Source organism: Carcharodon carcharias, chromosome 22 (assembly GCF_017639515.1).
Source record: "Carcharodon carcharias isolate sCarCar2 chromosome 22, sCarCar2.pri, whole genome shotgun sequence".
Classification (NCBI taxonomy): Eukaryota; Metazoa; Chordata; class Chondrichthyes; order Lamniformes; family Lamnidae; genus Carcharodon; species Carcharodon carcharias.
In genome coordinates this window covers 48,047,154-48,068,524 of record NC_054488.1, presented here as the reverse complement: position 1 = coordinate 48,068,524, position 21,371 = coordinate 48,047,154, and the positions used below count along the sequence as shown (strand labels likewise).

General features: G+C 41.6%; 1 long non-coding RNA gene across 1 annotated transcript in view; it reads right to left on the bottom strand.

The window, feature by feature from the left end:
• LOC121293573 overlaps positions 1-21,371 on the bottom strand; it is a 219,728-nt gene that overhangs the window by 43,384 nt on the left and 154,973 nt on the right. The window contains exon 2 of the long non-coding RNA XR_005946561.1: positions 10,960-11,012. This is a non-coding gene — a long non-coding RNA (uncharacterized LOC121293573). The remainder of the gene's footprint in view (positions 1-10,959; positions 11,013-21,371) is intronic.

The following is a 21,371-nucleotide window of genomic DNA, read 5'->3' as shown; positions in this document are numbered from 1 at the left end:
TCTGTCATTCTAAATGATGTCATTTTGTGAGACACATTCAGACAAAATTGTGGTTTAAAACATGGATTGCTCCTTTGGAGACAGTTTCATCATCCATGCCTTTTTTTAAAGAAAATAAGTCAGAATATTGATTTTAATTTGAAAATCTTTGTTTAATTAGGTGTTTTTTTTGTGTTGAATACTTTTGTCCCAACTTTAGGGGTACTGCCCGAAAAGATTCTGACTATGATATGAAGTGAAAGTCTCAGAAGCAGTAATGTAGACAAAGTTGTTCACAGGAGGCTGCGTCCATTCTAAGTAAAAACATCTGGCTTCTGTTCTGCAACTCTCCCAATCCTGCCTCAACACCATTATGATTGGGTACAAATTCACCTCCCAATTTGCCTCATTACAGAACAGCAAGCTACTTGTGTCCTAAGGAGTCAAATTAATGTGATTGAATTTAACAAGCAAGATGTGGTAAAAACATGATTACCTGAGGCATTTTATACAAACTTGAAAAAACGTTACAACTTTTAGTTGCAAAAAAAAATGTTCTCTTTACAGACAACCCTTGGCATCCCATTTCGCACATTAATTATTTCCCAGTGTGACAAAAATGAATGCAGCAGTCATGGTGAGGTCAGCTGATTCCTTGTGCTGCAGAGAATTATCCAATAAGATTGTAAGCCATTCCCTTTCATGAGCACCTAGGTATATATACATTGCTCCTGTGAAACAAGAGAGGACTTAAGATACCAATGCCCACTGAACGGAGAACCATTTATATCACCCCAGCATCTCTGAAAGCTGGTATGTCTAAATGTCCTCTAATTACAAGCCTTCAGCTTCAGAGGGTGCTAGACAATATCTTAGCTAGTTTGAGAATGTTCAAGCAGCTAATTGTAGCTACAAGAGATATTAGGGTAGAAATTGGATCACCGTCCAAGGGCCCAAACACTCCTTTCAAGTGAAGCAGCATTTCACTTGCATTTCCCCCAACTTAGTCTACTGCATTCGTTGCTCCCAGTGCGGTCTCCTCTACATTGGAGAGACCAAACGTAAACTGGGCGACCGCTTTGCAGAACACCTGCGGTCTGTCCGCAAGAATGACCCAAACCTCCCTGTCGCTTGCCATTTTAACACTCCACCCTGCTCTCTTGCCCACATGTCTGTCCTTGGTTTGCTGCATTGTTCCAGTGAAGCCCAATGCAAACTGGAGGAACAGCACCTCATCTTCCGACTAGGCACTTTACAGCCTTCCAGACTGAATATTGAATTCAAAAACTTGACCTCCCTCCTCCATCCCCACCCCCTTTCTGTTTCTTCCCCCTTCCTTTTGTTTTTTTCCAATAATTTATATAGATTTTTCTTTTCCCACCTATTTCCATTATTTTTAAATCTTTTATGCCCCCCCACCCCCACTAGAGCTATACCTTGAGTGCCCTACCATCCATTCTTAATTAGCACATTCATTTAGATAATATCACCAACTTCAACACCTCTGTGTTCTTTTGTTCTTTTGTCTGGGACATCTTTTGATTATCTACTCCTATCACTGCTTGCTTGTCCCTACAACCACAACCCCTCCTCCACTTCCCTCCCCCCACCCAACCACCCCCCCACCTTAAACCAGCTTATATTTCACCCCTCTCCTTGGATTCACCTAGTTCTGTTGAAGGGTCATGAGGACTCAAAACGTCAACTCTTTTCTTCTCCGCCGATGCTGCCAGACCTGCTGAGTTTTTCCAGCTAATTCTGTTTTTGTTATAGAAATTGGATCTTGCTGCATTTGTTTTACAGGGTCAAAAAAAATTAAACAGGCCTAATGAGGGCTAATTTTGAGGACCAAGGTCCTGTGGCCAAAGTAGGTTCAACCCGATACTATGAGGCGGGGAATCTAATTTAGGACTCCTTAGGTGAATTGGACTTCCCTGCGCACGATAGGCAGTTTTTCAGATGTTGTCGTGGATGGGAGGCTTCACAATTGGCTGCCACCAAAAAAGGGCACTGCCATGAGTCAAGCACTGACATTCATCTTAATGGGTGGGTTGTATGTGTAGGCACAACAGGCAAGGCTATCTTCCCCAAAGAACACTAATGAGGCTTGAAGCTCAATTTCAGCCTCACTTCCGGCCTCCCAATTGAGAAAAAAATAAGCCTGAAGGAATTTCCACCCCATAGATTTTTTTTTTTTTGCTTTGTTCTGGCTTATCTTCCAACAGATTTTGGAGCCATGACTATATTGGATCACCTCAAAAAATAGCTCAAGGCCATCGAGCTTGCAAGAGCGAGTAAGAAGTAACTGATCATGGTTGAAGGGTTGGTTTTGTATTGTAGGTTGGTACAAGAGAAATATTTTTATTGCTTTCACCATTTCGAGCAGAATATTAAAGATTGGGATCACTACAGAGAAACCATTTATCCTATTATGTTCAATTCATTTATTTATTAGCTGTTTGTAATCAGTGACACTAAGCCAGAGGAAAATATTGACAGGCTAATTTTAACCCCACAATTGCAGGTTGGCTGCTTGTTATGTACTTCATCCAGTTTGGAAAAGGGAACAGGGCAGAATGAAACAGAGTAGAAAACCATGCCACAGCCACCTATTTTGTGCTATTGCTGAAAGTTGCATCAGCCCTCTAACACAGAAATCCAAAAATGTAACAACTTTGATGCAGCCTGATTTAATTCTTTGAGCAGGATTTTGGTTGCTGTCAGCTAGGGTTAGTTGAAATAGAGCAGGAAGAGACTGGTGTACTGGTATAAACCAGTTGGGCTGAATGGCCTGTTTCTGAGCTACAATTTCAATGCAATGCTCAAAAACTATTTTTAAACAACCTACACTAGACATAACAAACCAATTCTGGCCCACAAATGACACAGAGGAAACAGCCACCACCAAAGCACGTCCCAATAACTGGTATCTACAACAAATGTAAACACAGCTGAGGTCATCCTTGTCTACTGAACTAGTGAATTAACCATACAGGAGGTGTCTGGAAGGGCAAACTTAATTTCCCCCAACGCCATCCAACACTAGGACGTCACATTATTATTCAACAGTTCCCTGGAGTATGTCAACTTTGTGTTGGTTCTGTTAGAGAACCGGGAAAAAAACATGGAGCAACACTGAAACAGATTACCAATATCATCCTTCTGCTTTATGGATTTGAAGTTGCTGCACTGTATAGTTCAGAGTGTCGATTTACAGTTGTACACTGCAGTAGGACACTTTCCACTCTGCTGAGCTCCTAATTTTGGTTGTTTCATTGAAACATGCTAGAGAAGCAAGAAGGATCCCAATGTGATGACAAGATCAAAGATTATGTTTTAAATGTCTCATCTTTCAATTAAAAAAGTAATCCATTATGTCTGTTGCAACACAACAGCCTACTTCAATTTTTTTTTAATTCGATTAGAGATGGGCCACATCCCATGAATGCCCTTGTTCAGATGGCATTTAAGAGTCAACCACATTGCTGTGGGTCTGGAATCACATGCAGGCCAGACCAGTTACGAACGCAGATTTCCTTTCCTGAAGGACATTAGTGAACCAGATAGGTTTTTACAGCAATCAGCAATGGTTTCATGGTCGTCATCTGACTTTTAATTCCAGATTTTTATTGAATTCAAACTTCACCATCTGCCAAGGTGGGATCTGAACCCAGGTCTCTAGTCAGTGACAATAGCACTATGCCACTGCCTCCCCGTTGATTAAAATAATAAGAAGCACCTACCACAGCAAAGTCAAGTTTTCTTAAACCTGCTTTAGTTGGAGATAACTTGCTGCTTTCATTTATCTCCACCTTGCAGTGAAACATGGAGCATATGCAAACAGATCGGCTCTATTCTCAGTTTTACAGCCACTTAACATTTTACAAAGTAAATACCTCAAACCAAAGTATAACCTTTCTTAGTTATAGCCTAAATATATGTTTTTTAAAGGGTAATTGGTTTCCTCAAGTTCCACAGTAACATTTACAATTCCAGGCTGGTACCAAGACAACACTAGTGCAAGAGACCAGATTGACGGAACCATTGAAGAGATGGGCTTTAAGGAATGGAAAGATATAAGAGTTTCAAGGAGAAAATTCCAGACTGTTTGGATAAGATGGATGAATGCCCTACCAAAGCTAGCAGATCAGATTGGGATGGGTAGTGGGGTGTGGGGGCAGGAAGGTTTTGCAGTGCAAAGCAGCAAATGGCTCAAAAAGCCAAGAGCTGGGGGAGAGAGGGCAAGGAAGCTAGGCAAAGATTGAGCGATAGGTAGCAGTTAGAGGAGCTCCGGATGGCTTTGGAGTTTACACAGAGTGGAGCTCAAGAGGGTAGCCAGAATTATTTGTGACTCAGTATCTGCCAGACTAAAGGTGTTAATTTTGAGCTACTTCCAATCACATCGTCCAATCAATGCCAGCCTTAGTTCAACCCAATGGTGTTCACACACTGTCCTGCTCAATGCTGCAGTGAGTTTCAAATTTCACATGATGTCCTCCCCACAACTATGATCAGCAGTGGTCAACAGTTGAGTTGGGAAGATGTCAAGAAAACAAGGAAGCAGAAGGTGGGCCTGATCAACAAGAAGGGTCTGGGGAGGACTGTCATGGAAATAAAGGGGAAACTGATGAGTTATGGAAGGTTGGTTACTGGGTTGTGCAGTAAGCTCGGAGTGGTCATGGTCCACATAGGTGAATGAAAAGGTAATGGGACATCACTGTTTTTGCTCATGGAAAAGGAATGCCACTGTACTCTGCAAAGAGTTAAGTTCAACTCAAGCTAACAAGTTGCAGATTACAACCAGTCTGATCCAATCTGATTCTTTTGCAATAAAGAGAATGAATAATTGTGAAACGGTGGTTGGGTATCCACCCAAGGTGAGCATGAGTAATCCAAGCTACATCAGATTTTGCTCTTCAGGTGGGATCTTTCATGAGACAATCTGGATGAGATTTGGACAATAACCATCCCAAATGCACTGGCTATGATTTGAAGTTACTGAGATTTTAGCCAATTGCCTTCAAATTGCAGCACAATTACCAGGTCATTCCTGTTTCAAATGGCTTTTGAATCATCGGTAGCACACTATAACTAGATTATGACTTTGGCAACTGACGTTTTGAATCATTTCAAATTGTTTACCAGTTAGATCACTTCTGTTAACCAGGGAAGGTAATGTTTCACAGAATTAGATGAAAGCTCCCAGGCACAGTTAATCCAAATTCCAAACTAATTAAATGTACTCAACGCTACTAGAAACTTCTAATGACTAATTCATTGAAAAACCAGGGGGGTGAGGTGGGAAATACTGATGACATCATACACCACACTTTTTATAGTTTAGTTAACCCTTGCTGTCATGTACTCTAGGGTCAGATGGTTTTCACACTGATCAAGCAGAATCTAATCAACTTCAGGTGAAGGGTCTACATCTTAAACATTAGCTTGTCTGCTCTCGCTACAGATGCTGATGGATTGCTGAGTGCTTCCAACATTTTCCATTTGTCTTGCAGAATCAAGACAAGGCTGTGAAATTCAAGTAGAAGACTAAAGCGTTATCCACCAGAAGGACAGTATTGAATGAGGATATTTTGGTGTGTTGATGGTATGGTGCACTGGTTCAAAGAGTGTCAGAGTTTGGCCAAGGGGGACAAGAGTCTCTTGTGTGCGATTCCAAGTAGAAGCTGGGCAATTTCTTACAGGGAGACGAAATAAAGTGTGAAAAATGCACAATAAAAATGGAAAAAATTGAGATTCAAGTTGGTATCTATTTCTTGTTGCTCTTCCTAAAGCAAACTGAAGCTTCCAATACCTGCTTCTATACAATTGTACATGAGAGGGTTATTTATAGTTATTAAAATTTTGTTGAATGTATTGTTTTTACAATGGTTTTACCTCACTGTCCATGGTTGGATCTCATAGCCCAGTGGTACTTACAATGCAAACCACCCTCCATCCAAATAGAAGTCAGTGAACACACTGCGCCACGTAGGCCCAAATCTTTGGGTCTCCAGATCATTGGAGGCTGGATGTATGACTGGGGTGCACCTTGGAACCTTGTGGAAGTCCTGACGTGCTGACTTATCAGGGATTTGCCCAGGAAGTTTCAATTTCCGATGGGCAATTTTCCAGCTCCCCAGGACCCTCCACACGTGTCCAACTCTGAATTAGAGTCAGAGACTTTGGACGGTTCTGATGTACTTACCTGAATAGTTACCCAGGAAATATTGGACAAAATTTAGTCTAACACTTGGGCAACGACAGAACCAACTCACTCCACCCCAATCAGTCACACTGACCCTACCGACTACCCTTCCCTACCCATGACCTGACCCGCCTACCCCTGACCTGACTACCTTCCTGACCCATCTGCCACCCACCCACGTACCCACCTCTCCATCCTACCACCCAACCCATTCACTCATTAACGAACATTCAAACTGGAGCTTTGATCTTACCATATGGCAGTTAGTTCTGTAAAAAGAGGGCATGTTCTGTCTTCCCCCAACTCTTCTCCGCTATAATGAAGCTGTCCAAGGGACACTGTGCTCCATATTTCTGGGAAAGCCAGGTCTGGAAGGTTCCTGCAGAACAGTGCCGAGTCAGGGGAATGTTCGAGGGGAACAGCTATCAAATGATGATCGCCACTCCTCAGGAGATCTGGGCCCAGATTTCTACCCCCACATCCTTTTCAGTAGCCAGACATGACAGCATGGGAGACAGCAAGGAGCTCCTCAACAATCTTGAACTTTCTGCCAATTTGTTTCATTTTCCCAGTAAGGGATGACTATAAAGGATACAAGAATCAAATGGCAACATGAACAATTGAGCATTGGGGTTTGTTTGCGACAAGCATGACAAGAGCACTCAAAAACAGTATGCCACCACATATTAGTAGGGGCCAGGCTTTTATTTAGCTTTTTATTCTCTTCCTTTGCCGTCTAGCATTCTGCTGCCCCGTAACTTTCCTGGCCCTAAAGGAAGCAAATAATGATTTTCTCACACCTCCACCTTTGCAACTGTTAAAATCATCATTAGCAACTCCAGACTGCATCAGATATTTTTTCCTCTTCATCTCCTCCCTATACCTAGCCTTCACAGGGATGTCCATGTAGCAATGCGGTCAGAAACAAGTTGTGAGAATCAAGGATGGCAACCTGAGTCACTCCCCTCTTCCATTCATTACTTCAGCTGTCATGTTAATATCCGTGCATCGGTGCACTAACTGTAAGGTTAACAGTGCAGTGTTTGTGCAAACTGTACATCCTTATTTCAACTGATTTTTACAAGACCTTTTATAACCATTATTAAAACTTCCCATTGCTGTGGTCTTGTGCTGATAAAGAACGTGCGAGGTCAAGGAAAACGCTATCAACTTTAATAACTCGGTTATAGCACAATAGAAGAAGTTAAAGCAAAACTTCAGAGAAACAAGAGCTTAGTGGCGTAATAAAAGATTTTTGATCAATGTAAGGTATCCGCTAAGGGATTAAATCTGGCAGCATGATAGGGCAATCGGCAACACAAATCAACACATCCTGTTGCTTTTCCAGTTTAACATATTGAAAACTTTAACTATTGCTGACTAATAAACTCAGCATTAATAAAACTGAATTATATTTTGCAACTCTGCTCTAATCACTGCAAATACTTTAAAAAAATTGTTTCCATTTGTAATCTATTTTTAAACAATTTTTGGGGAACAAATAATTCCTGAGTTTTGTAGAGGGTAGTCCTTTGATAACTCGAAAAGTTCCTTGCACTGCATTAAAAACCAAACATTGGTTCCTCTGTCCAATTCATTACATTTAGCATCAGAGTATAAATCAGCATTATCCTTTTACAGAAGCTTTTATTGCTGACATAGAGCAGAAAATTTGGACTGTAATCAAACTTCCTCCGATCTCAGAGAGTTAATTTCACTTTACAAGCCGTCTTCAACAGTCTGTTCAGCCCAACTACAAACTACTTCACTGCAAGTAGCAAGAACGTTAGAGCTGGCACAAAAGAAATGCCTGGGCTTTTCAACCACCACAATCAAAAGGGATTAAAACAAGAAGTCCCAAGGCAGACCAGAATACAAACTAGAAACACACCAAGAGATCAGGGTTTACCACTTGAAGGCCAAAACCATCCTGTGCTAGATTTATTTACAGTTTATATGTATTAGATACCAAATACTGTCAAGGGGTTAAAGAATTCCTCCCTTCTTCCCTTACTCCCAGAACCATGGAATTTCTGTTCAAAATATACCCTGCAACCCAGCAATGGTACACCTGCCAAACTGGCCAGAACCATGAGAAATTACAGATTCCCAAAAGAAGTCATTGGAAACTGATAGCTGTGCCTGCACTATGTAACAACTGAGAAATGCAATTGCTATCACCATTCAAATACTGTTTTAGTTGAATATAGAAAAAGTGTGATGCATCACTGGAATTGTGAAGCTGCCCATCTTAAGCAATCAGTTTGCCAAAAATTTAAAAGATACAATTTAAAGGTAACTCCAAAGAGAATCCCATAATTTGCAAATGGAAAGGAGAGAAAAAATTGAGAGTGAGAGTGTTAGTGTATGTATATGTACGCACACACACTTGACAGAGCAAAAGGGTAAGACAGACAGACAGATAGAGAGAGAGATAGAGAGAGACGGAGAGGGAGAGGAATGCGAGAGAGATCGGCCACTCAACAACGAACCAAGCTACTTGCCAAAGAAAGTTATGCAGCTTTACACAGATTAAACCAACTAGTGGCATGTGGTAGATGTGGAGTGTGGAGGTATTACTGTATTTCCAAAACAAATATTTTCTTCTGATGAAGTCCAGTTCAGCCATATTGCCTAACTAGATCAATATTCATCTTGCAGCAAGGGTGAAATGTACTTGATTGTAATTGCACTGCATGTAATATCCTCAGCACCACTGTCTGTAGAATGGGAGACTCTCACTCTCTCTAACCTACAGATAACCCGAAGCTTCAGCAAAATACAAAGAAAAGCTGGATTAATGAGCCTGGAGCACCCCCTAGAGCTGTAGTGACCGGCTTCATATTGGTTATTGATTCGTTGAACATTTCTAGAAAATTTGTTTCAGATGAAACATTTGACCATTGATTCCCAAGGGATTTGGAATTCCTTTAGAGGGAAATTGTCACCAGATGGCCTCACTGGCTTCTATCATAGAGTGAAAACTGGGAAAGAGCAAGAGGGAGGGGGAAGAGGTCCAAGTGTGAACCCTAGCTGTCAGTAACCATTTGAAAAAAAATGTTTCATTTTGGATAAAGTGATGACTGGTAGTATGGACCTGCACTACTCACTGTTTGAAAATGTATTACAGAGGTTAACTATATACGGGGATGGAGCATAATGTATACCACAATGGCACATAATCTGATCAGCTTCCACCTTCCCTTCAGATAAACACAAGGCTGGTTGAAAGCACATATGTGAGAGGGTGATTCTGAATGTTATGGTAGTCTACAAAGAAGTTTGTACTTGCATGGTAAGTTTAATGTAATGGAAATGAGTCAATATCTCAGTGCTTAGAAAGTTAGTAGTGTGCCAACAGGCACATACATCATTTCCTATGGAGCTGGCAACATTTGATATATAAACTGTTGCAGAATAATATGAAAATTAAGCCTTGATAAGTTGTTATTCAAGTTAAGCGAACATGCATTGCAAAGGGGTTTCGATAGAATGGTTTTCCCAGAACAAAAGCATTTATGTACGTGTGAAGCTATAACATCCGTAACTTGAGACCTTTTTAAAATGCAATGATGCATTATCCATTCTGTACAGGCATTGACTGTCATCAGCATTGTATCTATGTGGAAGATTAATTATCTTGCTCTTTCGCTTGAATTAGGTTATGTAGTGAAACTGTGACATTAGATAACACTTGGGCAGCCCAGCCTAACAAAATTTACTGAGTAACAGCAGTTTTTCAGTCATTTGACCATTCTGATAAATGCTTTCAAAATATGTTTATTGACATCACAAGAATGTAATACACTTCCCAACAATGTTAAAAGAATGGATTTCAAGGCTTCATGAAAAAAAATAGAAACAGCACACTGAAATTGCCTCCACCAGTTCGCATTTCCAAAACCCTTTCTGATTTTGAACACCTCTATTAACCCTTTCACCTCCTCAGCTCCAAGAGCAGCCTCAGCTTCTCTTGCCTCTCCATGTAACTGAAGTCTCATCACTAGTACAATTCTCCTGACCCTCCTCTGCATACTTTATGAGGCCTTGACTTCCATGCAAAACTGTGATGCTCATAATTGAACACAAGGGGCGGAATTTTATGATGACTGGGTTTTCCAGTCCTGCCGAAGTCAATGGACTTTTGAATTGCTCTCCGAATATTACGGCCCAGCCCCCGCCATAATGAGGCTGTAAAATTCCGCCCAATATTCCAGCTGTGACCTAGCCAGTGATTTATAAAGGGTAAGCATAACTTCCTTGCTTTTGTACTCTCTGTTTTATGCTCTTTTTTAAAAAATATCTTGCCACCATTGTGTTCGGAAATTCCAGGTCTCTCTTTTCCTGCACCCAGCCCCCTTTAAAATTGTACCATTTAGTTTTGATTGCCTGTCCTCATTCTTCCTACCAAAATGAATCATTTCAAACTTAGCTGTGCAAAACGTCATCTGCCATGTGTTGCCCATTTCATCAGTCTATCTGTCATTCTGAAATCTGTTAAATGTTACCGTCCTCCTCACTGTTTCTTATTTCTGAGTTTTGTGCCATCTGTCTTCACAGGAGGATCTCTTTTTTTTGGTTCCTTGGCAGCTCCATGAAGTGGGGGATATGGTGGGAATGAGGCATGGAAAAGACTGGAAAAGAGAAGGACCTTGTAATGGGAAGAAAATGAAAAGGGCCGCAAAGCATCACCAAGAGTTAAAGTTCACCCACAGCATAGGATTGGAATCAAGCCAGATGTGAAGTGATTATATGGCATTTATTAGCTGTCTTACCCATGTCATCTGGGGTGTTTTGTTGCTTTATTCGTGGCCGTGCAGCAATATACCTAGAGTTAAACAACAACAGTATTAACAATAGTGTAACAACAGTGTTTATAGAATAAAATTGTAATTATACAATAGATGGCAATATACTAACAAGTAAAAATTATAAATAAACTCAATTGTCCAAAAACATTTGAGGACCTCTAAAGTTAACTGATTTGACAGCCTAGAATTTTGGCAAGCAAAATCTGGGTTACAATTAATCTTTACGAATGCCATTAACATGTTGCTTTTCTTTAGCTATTTAACTCTGGTGCTGATGACCAAGTCGAGGAATTTGGTATCCAGGCAGCTTATCAATTTCTGATTCCAGGTTTTGGTATTTCACCTGTTTCTCATTCCAAACTCTCTCCAAGGACTGGTTGGTGTCTTTGTATTGGATTGTCAGATTGACACATGCCATCTTTTCTCCTCTTTGAAATATGATGTGTTTCCAGAGAGAGCGTCAACTGACTTAGCACAACATGTGACGTCCATCACATACCTGTTCAGTTTTTTCTAGGATCTCATTGTGCCTGTTAAAACTTTCATGCTTGAACAAGTTAGGGTTTTTGTATATGTGGAAGGTTGCTTCATTCTCCAGGTGACATCTCCTGTACAACTTCTCACGTAGGGAAAGGGTGTATCTGGGTTGAGTATAGGTTACATGTTAATTTAAGGCGTCGAAGAATTGGGATTGTTTCAAGCCCATTGTTCAGATTCAGCCTGTTGTTTAATCCTTTTGAAAGTAAACACAGCCCAAACCTGGAGATTAGAGATACAGCCGCTTGGGGAATTTCACTTCAGTCAGACCTGTTGATTGGATTGTCCTCTGATTTCTGCAGCTACTCTGGTTTTCCAATCTGCAGTTGTCTGCATGGCTTTATAGCCAAGCTGCCCTGGCCCATTGCCTTGCTGTCTTGATAAAATCAAGGTATTCCTCAAATTCTTCGAGAATTTTAAATTTTTAACCTCTCTAGATGTACCCTATTATGACCACAGTGTAGACAGGATGACATGTGCCTTCCAAATGATCACTGATGGGATCGGAATCTCCAATTGGGCAATCCCTGGCCCATGTTTTGAATAAAGTAGGCAGTCTGACATTTCATTGAGTAGATGAAATATATGGCCAGAATTTTACATTTGTCAGGTGGTCTTGGCGGGAGTGGTCGGAGAGCCGACTGCTGCCCGTGATTGGCTCCACACCGCGATTTCACACCAATTAAGGCCCGCCTGCATGGATTGTGAACGGTAGCGCTGAGAGTGCGGCCTGTGTGGGCAGGGGGAGGAGGGAGAGTCGGGTCTAGCGCCCGGAGCTGCCTCAGGGAGATTGAAGCACTTTATAAAAAAAAAATAAAGACATTAAAAATTTAATGAACCATGTCCCCTCGTGTGACTGTTTCACATAGATGGGACATGTTTTTATTTTGAAAAAAAAGGTTTTAGTTAATTAGTATCAGCTTTAGAAAGCCTCATCCCACCCATGGATGAGGTTCCCTAAAAAACGTAAAGGCCACTTGACCTTTTCACCTTCTCGCCAACCATACAGTTGGACAAGCAGCGTAAAATTCCTTGTTAATGGCCTTAATGGCCCGGAGTCGGCTGCGCACCCACCAAATGAAATATCGCGCAAGGTCGCTACGATGTCAGGACACACGGCCGACATCATCGCCTGTCATTTTATGTTCCAGCGTGTCGGGCGCGTGCCCACGTGTCAAATGTAAAATTCTGGCCTATTCTGGCCTGACCAACTCCCTAATTATTTCTGTCCAGTTCAATCAACATGTTTTGAGATACTTCAGCTACTTGATGAGTTTTATGATGCCGACTTTATCAGTCTATCCAGTCAGTTGTTACTTTTTGCAACAGGATATTATTGATATTTTGAAGGATGTCTAAATTCTCATTGCAGCCAGATGTGGCTAAGATGAAACCATGTGGCAAAGTTTAGCTTGGAAACTACTTTCAGCTCCATTTTTGTACAACTTGTCATTTCAATTCAATGGAGCATGATATATCGTCTATATGATATATCTGTGCAATATAGAAGCAGTAGGCTTTTTTAAGTGGCTGTGTTGCGTGTATAGTTTGAATGATATCTGTGTTCTCAGTGCAGCTAAGTGCAGTTGACATGAAATATGTTTTTCCAAGATTGGCCATAGTTAGCCTTATCACCCAGCAAAAAGGCAGCATAACATAGGGACAATGGCAAGATCAGTGCTTTTCATTGTTTCCAAATACTTAAGGTTTTTTTCTCCATGATACCTGGAATGGAGAAGACATGTGTCACCATAACTAAAGGAGTCTTGGCCTTACAGTTGAGTCCCTGCCTGCCAGTTTTTTTTAAGGTCCTCCACACACCTGCCATCTAGACCTGCTGCACTTACTTCCATCCCACTTATTGCTAGAATCGGACGTCTGTGGTTGAAGTGCCCGTCATAACTGGGAAATTGCATAATATCAATTATGTGAATAATTTAACTTGGAAACTGCTTTCAAGTTCATTCCTCTTTTGTAAGCGGTCACTTCACTTCACTGGGACACTCGTGAATTGGCGCACAGGCCTTGACCTATCTTTGCAATACAGAAACTGCAGTCTTCCCCGAAGTGACCTTCAAATTAAGATTTAACAGTCTGCATCGCCAGAGGACCAGATCTTTTACATTGTATTAGTTTTGACAGAATCTTGATTAGGAGAGTTTGTACTCTCACCTTGGTCTGGATCTTCTGCTCTTTTGTCCACTCTCATGGGCGTGCTGGGAACTCCACTCTTGGAGGCAAGTTTTAAAAGTTTGTTATTGCCTGGAATCTGTTTGTGTTGGATTTTAGTTGGTGGTTTTTAATCAAGGCATTGATGTCCCTTTAAATGATTGCTACCTTTTGACCACTCTTTGCTCTTTCCCTGCATTTTTGAAAACATTTTAAATGAATTGTTGACGACGAGAGAAAAGTTTTTTGCAACGACTGTCTTCCAAAAGGGGAAAGCAAGTCAAATCAAATCATTGCCCATTCTTGCTATTGACTGACATCAACAGTACACCACAGGCAGTCCAGGGGGTTTCCAGCAGTGAAAGTACTGCCAGTCCTGTAAAAGCAAGCCTAGTATGTTCCAAAGATGCTATAACTTCTCACACTTCAAGATGTGCCTCCTCATCATAGTGATTACTCGAACATTTAGAAATGTTACCTCAGTTCCACAAAGTTGCATAAAACTGATGGAATTGAAAACGTTTCTTAAAAGTAATCAGCTGCAGGCATCTTCCAATATCCCTGATCCAGAGTTAAAATGAGTTGCCATGAGTTATCACACAAACATCCCATTGAAAAAAAAACCCAACCTTAAACGTACTTCTTTGAAAAAACAAAATTGAGACTGCAATGTGCAAATTCTTGAGTGCTTTGAAACATTTTTGATGTCAATGGCATCTGCCAGGGGAAAATAAAACAGATTTTACCAATGTTACCCACAGTGAAGATGGGAGGCCTGCTCCAAATTATCCTGTCATAAATGCTTATGTGCCTTTCAGAGTTTTCAAGACAGCTCATTTTTTCCTAAATCAACACTTTGCTGCTGAATTAAATGTGCCTGAGCTTTTGCACACAGGTTCAAAGTTATCAACGACTATGGTTGACGGAAGTGTTTTTTCAAGCTTTTCTGTGTGGAAGACCTCCTGGAAATGTTGCCAACACTCCTAGAAACCCGCCCCTCTCCCCCTCCACCCCCAATCTTAACTTGGCATCTGAAATGAAAAAGAGTACAATCACGACAGAAAACTTACTAATATGTGTATACAGCATCAGAAACAGAAGGCAAATAACTCAATGAACACATGAAAAATACAGAACGCAGCAGATTTTCTCCAGTTTCAAGTGGGCAGCATTTGCAGCACATTATTACCCAAGAACTGGATTAAAGGAGCTGTGGTGTCTTGTCTGCAGAGGACAAGGGACCAAATAACTGTGGCAATTGCTTTGATTGACTTAAATTTACATTAAGGACGACATACCTGACCCTCAGTATCCCATTTGGCAAGTGCTCTATTTCTGCCAAACTTCTTTTAAAATTCTTCAGTGAATTATTGAAAGAACTGCTAAAAGAATGCAAGAGATTTGCTCCTTTTTTAGTTTGCCCTGTTAGTTTGTTATATCTTATTCAACAAAGTATTAATTTCAAGACCTTAACCTTCCCAATTTACATTGAAGTTGCTTGTCTGCTTACAAATAACTTAATTTTGGGGCACTATTTTGAAACCATATAATGTTGATTGTTTTCATGTATGTACATCACAGATTCTGTAACCTGACTTGTGAATGAAGAAGAGTGAGACGTGTCTGGAGTTGGGTGCAAACGTTTTGTTTGTACATTGTCACTCCAGCTTGCATACTGAGAACTGGGGAACATATATGGCCCTAGAATTTCTTGCCTGTTTTGTTAATTTGACTAGCTTTCCTACGGACAGTATAAAGATGTAAAGCAATGGGAAGGTCTCCATGGTAAAGCTGAAGAGCAAGTGTATGTAGAATGTAAAGTCAGGAAACAATGAGCCTTTGACTACATATAATGTATGATAAGTTGCAAAATGGTCTCATTCCCACAGAATGATCAAACCTCACGTCGATCAACATACACACAGAAAATAAACCACATTAAAAGAGTTTACCCTCAATGATTCATTAAGGCTCATTCCTTGCAGCTTTGCATCAGAAGAGGTCCTGGACTTTAATATTAACCAGTTGCTGTGTATGAAGAAGTGAGCAGAAAGGGAATGGGATTAACTAGAAGGTTCTTCCAAAAAATAAGTATATTTCACACAATGGGAAACAGATGGATCAGAATATATAAATGCATGCACCTGGCAGGTGCTATGAATGGTTTTGCATCAACGTGAGTCTCTGAAATACGGATCTTTAAGCGCAATCCAGCCCACGCGTTGAATAGTCTTATTTTTGTAGCACAGCTTGTACAAAATTTTCTTTTCAATCTTTCATTTCATGAGGGAAGGAACTTCCAATGAAAAATCGGTTCTGTTGGAAAACTATTAATACCTTAGTTGTTGGCTGACTTAGGTCTCTAACCATTGAAGTCCAGTCAACGATCTCAGAAACATTTTGGGATCACTGGCTTCAAATGGGATCGCCAGACATTTGTCAGTAAATGGGATTGATCCCGAAATGATCATACAATGAAGTGTAAACTGAAATGTAGAAAAGGATAGCATTTGCTCTATTTTGTACAGCCAGGAACCTACAACAGCAAAGCCTGGACATCAGGGATAACTCCCCTGCTCTTCTTCAAAATAGTGCCAGGGTTCTTTAACATCCATCTGGGATGGCAGACAGGGCTTCACTTTAACCTCTCATGCAAAAGACAGCGCCTCCACCAGTGTAGCACTCCCTCAGTACTGCACTGGCTGTCGGTCTAAGTTTTTTGTGCTCAAGTCAGGAGGGGCACTTGAACCTGCAACCTTCTGACTGAGAGGCGAGAGTGCTGAGACATGGTTCCGCACTGTTAATGGCTGTCTTGGAGCAATAAGCACCTTGCAGCCGAAGTGAAGAACTGTTCAAGAATGTTTTACTTGCAAATATTTAAAATGTCTTTGGCCTCAAAATTCCTCGTAATGGGAAAGTGCTTTATTTCGTCTTTGTAACTGATGGCCCAGTCATGAAATGGCATCCAGAAAAATCTCACATCCCAAAGCTGCACCAAATCAAAATCTTGCTGGAAAAGAAAAACAGACTTCTTCCCCATTTTATTAGGGGGACTTTTGGGCTCCTGCAAATATTTTTGAAAAGTCAGCCTAAGCAAGTAGGTGAACCACACAGACTAGAATGGCCCTAGCTTCAGTGTGCTGATTTAGCTGCTTGGACATGGCCACAAACCCATTCCTCAAGGACTGGGAGAGACTAGGCTGCAATGCCCCCATAAACAAATCGCCTGCCAGCACTTGCCAAAGCTCACACAAATATAATGGCCACTGGCCATGGGACCGTAACTCAGTGCACTACATCGAAGAAGAGGCATGAACGTTAGTGAGAAGATTAATTAAAACAAAAATCATCCCTTCATGATTGTGGAACTCTACAGCTCAAAGCTGAAGGGTTACAAAAGGAAAATTGCCCAGGTGAACAGGATGTGTGGGTCACTGACCATCTACAAAGGGACTTTTCATGACATCATGCAGGACTGTGCCAAGCTTGATCTGATGTTAAGCTGCATCTCACAAATAAATACCAACAGTATTGGTTTACCACTTTTACTATCAATAAAGAGTCAGGCCCATTATTTTGTGGCGTTCTTATTGGCCCTGCAACACCCCATTGCCAGACTGTACGTCAGTACATTACTAAGGTTAAAAATAGAATAGTTGAACAAAAAAAGCAACAAGTTGAGGAAATTAGTTCAGGTTCAAAGAATGTTTTCTGAGCAAAACTTCCTCCTTGTGATTTACTTGTCTAAACTGAGACAGCATTAAGGTGAAATGTAGACATATATGTTCCAGACTCACAAACACAGCTAAATTTTTCTATCACATTATCACAAAATTATACTCAATTCTGAATTTATAATCCTTTACCATACTATTCAAAAAACATTATCCAAAACTAGATGAGAACTTTTGTCATTTAGTAAAGGTAAGAAACTACACGGTAACACAATGCAAAACATACCCTTGTTAACTTGCCACCTTTCAGCCCAATGATAATTTTAAACCACGACTTCTGTCAATCTCTTTTCCATCATAAAATCAGAGTAGTGATGTGCCTAAAAGCTCAAGTGACATTGTACAAACGAAACATTTGCACCCATCTCCAGACCACATCTCACTCTTCTTCATTCATAAGTCAGGTTACAGAGTCCGTGATGTACATATATGAAAACTATCAACATTATATGGTTTCAAAATGGTGCCCCAAAATTAATTTGCTCATCTGGACCTGGGAAATTTTTTTTATCAGTTTGGCTTCCAATTTGCACCCCTCTATCACCTTCACATGGTCCAACTCCAACACTTCCCTTCCCTACCTTAACTTCTCTGTCTCAATTTCTGGTGATAAACTGTCCACCAATATTCATTACAAGCCCACCAACTCCCACAGCTACCTCTACAACTCCTCACACCCTGCTTCCTGTAAGGACTCCATCCCACTCTCTCAGTTCCTTCACCTCCATCGCATCTGTTCCCATGATGCCATGCTTCTGACATGTCTTCCTTCTTCCTTAACTGAGGTTTACCCCCTCCCCACTGTGGTTGACGGGGCCCTCAACTGTGTCCAACCCATCTCCCGAGCCTCTGCCCTCACATCTTCCTCTCCCTCCCAAACCATGGTAGGATCCCCCTTGTCCTCACTTTTCACCCTACCAGCCTCAGAATTCAAAGGAACATCCTCCGCTATTTTCGCCAACTCCAACATGACGCCACCACCAGACACATCTTCCTTTCACCACCACTGTAGGCATTCCATAGGGACTGTTCTCCCCGGGACACTCTGGTCCACTTCTCCATCACCCCCAACACCTCATCCCCCTCCAGGGCACCTTCCCATGCAATCGCAGAAGGTGCAACACCTGCCCCTTTACCTCCTCCCTCCTCACTGTCCAAGGGCCAAAACACTCCTTTCAGGTGAAGCAGTGCTTCACTTGCCCCTCCTTCAATTTAGTCTACTGCATTCGCTGCTCCCAATGCGGTCTCCTCTACATTGGAGACACCAAACGCAGTCTGAGTGACCACTTTGTGGAACACCTTCGGTCTATCCGCAAGCATGACCCAGACCTTCCTGTCGCTTGCTATTTCAACACTCCACCCTGCTCTCATGCCCACATGTCCGACCTTGGCTTGCTGCAATGTTCCAGTGAAGCCCAATACAAACTGGAGGAGCCCAATACGTCATCTTCCGACTAGGCACTTCACAGCCTTCCGGACTTAATATTGAGTTCATCAACTTCAGGCCACGAACTCCCTCCTCTATCCCCACCCCTCATTTACTCCCTTTTTTCAATCTTCATTTTTATTTTTTTATTTTTTATCCACTTTATTTTTTTCATTTTTATTCATTGTTTTATCCCCACCATTTATCCTATTTTCGATCTTTTTTCCCCACCGCGGTCCCCTCTCCCCACCCCACCCCCACAAGGCCCATCTGTCACTTGTTCATGTTGTTCTTTCCAGAGTGCTTACCCCTGTCCTGCTATTATCACATTCTGCTTTCTTACCTTAATGTCACCATCAGCACCTCCTTTAGCCCTTACCACTACAATTAACATCCCCTTTGGCCTTTTGTTCGTGACACCTTTGTCAATCTCTCCTTTGCCCCCACCTATCGCTGGCCTTCTATCCAGCTTCACCTGCTCTGCACTCCCTTAAACAGTATAATTTTTATCACATATTTATTTCCCTTTGGCTCTGAAGAAGTCATACAGACTCAAAATGTTAACTCTGTTCTTCTCTCCACAGATGCCGTCAGACCCTCTGAGGTTTTCCAGCATTTTTTGTTTTTGTTTCAAATTTCCAGCAACTGCAGTATTTTGCATTTATCTTAAGTTATTTGTAAGCAGACAAGCAACTTCAATGTAAATTGGGAAGATTAAGATCTTGAAGTTAATACTTTGTTGAATAAGATATAACAAACTGAGCATCACATTTCCTCAATTCTAGACTTCAAAGAAATCAGTAATTTGCGAAAATTTCTTCTAAACCCAGTTTAATTTTTAACTATTCTACATTTTTTAAATAATTGTTCAGGGGATGTGAGCATCACTAGCAAGGCCAGCATTTATTTCCACTTTTTAGTCCCCTTGAGAAGATGGTGGCAAGTGCTGGGTCTGGGGGAGTCACTCATACCAATCCTGTCATGGATAGACGTATCTGCAGCAGTTAGCTCAGGTTTGATGAGGATGAGGTCGGGTAGGTTTCTCATTCAAGTTGGTTCTCAGCACCTGCTGTATTCCCAGTCTGGCAGCACTATCCTTCAGGACTCGGCCAACTCAAAGCGCTGCTGCTACCAAGCCACTCTTTGTGATATACTGGTGATGAATATTCAAGTTCCCCAGCCAAAGTACCCTCTGAACCCTTATTATCCTCAGTGCTTGTTCTAAGTGGTGGTCAACATGCAGGAGTACTCTGCTGAGTGAGGGCAGTGGGTGATTTCATGCATGAAATTGACGGATGGCTTCCTTGCCCGTGTTTGACTTGATGCCATGAGATTTTATGGGATCCGGAGTTAATGCTGAGGAGTCGTTGGGCAACTCTCCTGTGTGTGTTGCTACCTTTGGGATGCTGACGGAGGAGTCTGGAACTTTGGCTGAAAGGTATGATTCTATGAGCATGACTATACTTGACTCATCTGTGGGACAGCCAGTCGTCTGTGGGACATGCTCAAGTCCTCAAAGGTTAGCAAGGATGACTCTGCAGGGTCAACTGGGAAGGATGTGCCTTTGTCATTTTCAATGCCTTGGTCAATGTTGGGTGGTTCATCCAGTTTATGCATTGGATTTTTTCTTAAATAGCAGTTTGACACCACTTCAGCGCTTGCTTGGCTATTTCAGAGGAAAGTTAGGTGTTAACCACATTGCTGTGTGCCTGGAATCACATACTGGGTAAGGACAGCAGATTTCCTTCCCTAAACTATTAATGAACTAGATGAGTTATTAGGTATTACCTGGTAAGTTTGTCATCTTTACAGATACCAGCTGAATTATTTAGTTAATTGAAATTAAATTTCCCAGATGTGCAGAGGGATTTGAACTCTCCAGGCTGTTAGTCCAGGCCTGTGAATTACTAGCCCAGAGACATAGCCATTATGGCACCATACCCAATGATCTACTTGTTGGAACTACTCCAAACATTTGTGGTTGCTGCACCACACACACACGCACACACACACACACACACACACACCCCGCCACCGCCCCCCCACCGCCCCCCCACCCCCAACCGAATCTAGTGTCATGGCTATTACACGATTCTAACATCCTGACATTCCTGACATGCAGGTGTTAAAAGCCATACAGCCATCTAGTTTCCACAGATTATACTTTGATGGAATCTCAGCTCCATGAAGAAACAATGCTGGAAGCCAATTCCCTGAATGCAAGTTAAGAACACTGAAGTGCAAGTTGCTTTGCAGTGCAGTGCAGTGCAGCACCCAATAATAAACTGCAATTGAACTGTTGCAAGCATTTCAGGACTCAAAGTGACTAGGTAATGTCTGGAGCTCTTGCGTAACCTACATTATGCAGGTGTGCAGACAGCACCTGCAGGCTCAACCTTGGGCGAGGTTTATACGAAGTTAACACTGCAACATCGAAGAGCCAAGAGGTATTACTGTTTGTTACGAAACAAGAAACAAAAATGAGTTGTGAGACAACCTAGTCTCAATGC